Source organism: Amblyomma mixtum, chromosome 10 (genome assembly GCF_055824585.1).
Source record: "Amblyomma mixtum isolate Tamu chromosome 10, ASM5582458v1, whole genome shotgun sequence".
In the NCBI taxonomy this organism is placed as follows: Eukaryota; Metazoa; Arthropoda; class Arachnida; order Ixodida; family Ixodidae; genus Amblyomma; species Amblyomma mixtum.
In genome coordinates, this window is record NC_143021.1 from 136,988,330 (window position 1) to 136,991,361 (window position 3,032).

General features: G+C 47.2%; 1 pseudogene; it reads left to right on the plus strand.

Annotated features, from left to right (window-relative positions):
- The first annotated feature begins 206 nt into the window (after positions 1 to 206).
- LOC149327056 (uncharacterized) lies at positions 207 to 1,690 on the plus strand (annotated as a pseudogene).
- Positions 1,691 to 3,032: the final 1,342 nt, after the last annotated feature.

Consider the following 3,032-nt stretch of genomic DNA (forward strand, 5'->3'; position numbering starts at 1 on the left):
GCTGCAAAAGGTTTGTTACTGTCGCGTTCATTGCACCAGCTTTCTTCATATCCGCTAGCAGCAGTCTGTAGCGACGCATCGATGAAGACAGAAAATTCTTGGTTTTCATGCAGGAGTTCTTTGCGCTTCTTCGTGGGCTCGGCAGCTGGGCAGGTGGGCTCGGCAGCTGTGCCACTGCGCGGACGAGTAACGCTCTTGTCTTCGCCATGCAGGTGCTCCTTCCTGTGTTCACACATGTGCTGTTGCCTGTTCTGGCTGCTTCCTGTGTCGACGTGCGGCCACATTATCGTCATCGCTACGGAAGTCATGAAGCTGATACCAATTCCATAAGAGCGGCTGACGTCACGTTTACCTGGATTTCGCCACCACCTGGCTCTGGGACCCTCCGTTCGTCGTGGGAAATACAATCGCCGCAGACATCATGTTTTTCGCCACATATAAGAGATCGCCCGTGGACCGCGGCACCTTGTGGGCTCTGCAGCTGTGCCACTGCGCGGACGAGTAACCCTCTTGTCTTCGCCATGCAGGTGCTCCTTCCTGTGTCCACACATGTGCTGTTGCCTGTTCTGGCTGCTGCCTGCGTCGACGTGCGGCCACGTTATCGTCATCACTACGGCAGTCATGGAGCTGATACCTATTCCTTAAGAGCGGCTGACGTCACGTTTACCTGGATTTCGCCACCACCTGGCTCTGGGACCATCCGTTCGTCGTGGGAAATACAATCGCCGCAGACATCATGTTTTTCGCCACCTATAAGAGATCGCCCGTGGACCGCGGCGCCTTGTGGGCTCGGCAGCTGTGCCACTGCGCGGACGAGTAACCCTCTTGTCTTCGCCATGCAGGTTAGAAAATCATACTCTCTTTTTGCAAGAAATCGAGCAACTACTTCTTAATTCAGCTGCCGAGCCCGCAGTGCTGTACTTGTATTGTCGTTGAATGCTTTGCTGTTGTCCATTCGTTGCTTATGCAATCCGGTGACATAGAAACTAACCCTGGTCCTGACACTGCCGCCATACTTGCAGAACTACAGAAACTAACATCGGGCCAAAGCACGTTAATCAGCGAAGCAAAAGACCTCAGTAGTAGGTTAGTAGCGACAGACAAATCGATCACCGAATTAAGTAAGCGCATTACCGAATTAGAAACCCACTATCAGGACCTCGCATCACTTAAAACAGAAGTTTAATCCATTAAGACTGATGCCGCCACGTCGGCGAGCCAAATCAGTAACCTCGAATCCAGAGTAGACGATGCCGAAAACTGGTCGCGCCGCAACAACCTGCTATTTTATGGCTTACCTGATATTAGCTCAAAGGAAACGTCCTCTGAGTCTGAAGAACTGGTCACCCGCCTTTGCAGTGAAAACTTGGACATCACCATAGACCCAAAAGAAATAGAGAGAGCACATCGTCTTGGCCGTCACTCAAATGAACGATGTCGACCCATTATCGTTAAATTCACTTTCCATAAGACAAAAGAATCCATCCTAAAAAACGCCCGGAAACTAAAAGACACCGACTACAGCATAGGAGAAGACTTTTCACATTCTGTCCGTAAGGTACCCAAACACCTACTACGTTTCGCGAAAGAAACATCTGATAAGTACGCACTGCGCTTTAAAACACTGTACATAGGCCCGAAGCAGTACATATTCGACGACTTGACGGAAACAGTAAAAGAAGTGTCATAGCAATCACACTCTACTCGCTCGAAAGCAACTCCCCGACAGCACACCCCCCGAAATAATCTTACATTATCTGCAGTATTTACTAACATGCGAAGCTTTTTACCGAAACAGGAGATCGTATCTAGTCTTGTCTTATCAACCAAGAGCACCCTTCTCATTCTTACGGAAACGTGGCTAACAGACAATATCAGTGACACCGAAATTTTAGCCGCGCTGCCCAACTTTAAAGTTTACCGTAAAGACCGGGAGAGAGCCCGTGGCGGTCGCGTACTCATAGCCGCACATCAGCAGTCTTCAGCATCCTTAATCAATGTAGATTCTAACTTAGAACTGCTATGGCTGCTCTGCCACGCTGCCCCCCGAACTGTGCTGATAGGAGTCTGTTACAGGCCACCGCAAAATGATCCGGACTTTTCCTACAAACTAAACAATGTGTTGAGTGAACTGACATCATCGTATCCTAACGCAGATATTGTTGTTTTTGGTGATTTCAATTTTCCCACTATTGACTGGCGTAACCACACCTCCATGACAAATTCTTCAGAAGCAAAAAATTTTGTCGATGTCTGTCTTAACTTCAACCTTACTCAGCTAATATCAGAGCCAACGCGCATTGCGCAGAATTCCGCCAACACTAGATCTGATATTAACCAACAGCCCTGATAGCGCAGCAAGTATTACATACCTAAGGGAAATAAGTGATCATAAAGTCATTCATGCTACCTTCAGTTTTACACCCATGCTTCGTCAAGTTTCCAGGAAAACAATTCGTCTTTATGAAAGAGGTGATTTTCAAGCAATAAATGAAGAACTAACTGCTTTTTTCCAACTTATAAAACCGATTTCCACAGAAAGTCTCTTCACGAAAAGTGTACAATTTTCTGGGCCAAAGTTCACGAACTAACAAACAATACATTCCGGTGGCTAGTTTCCGTGGTAACCAGCAAAAACCGTGGTTTACTACGGCCCTGAAACGCCTGGAAAACAAGAAAAAGCGTCACTATCGGGCAGCAAAGCGGAACCCAAGCCAAGCATCACGGGAAAAGTACTACACTGCCGAAGCTGATTACCTTGCTGCTATCCGCAACGCAAAACACACCTTTTTCCACTCTGACTTGCCAAATATGCTAATACACAATCGTAAAAAATTCTGGCATGTAGTAAACCCGCAGGATACACGTACAATCGTTCTTACTAACGATATGGGCCAAACCATCAGCGAATGTGAATGTGCTGACATTTTCAATAGAGCCTTTTCAGCTGTTTTTGCGAAAGAGTGTGATTTACTTGCTACCGCCTTCATAAGTTCCTTCACAGCGTCAACCATGGATCCAGTTTCTTTCTT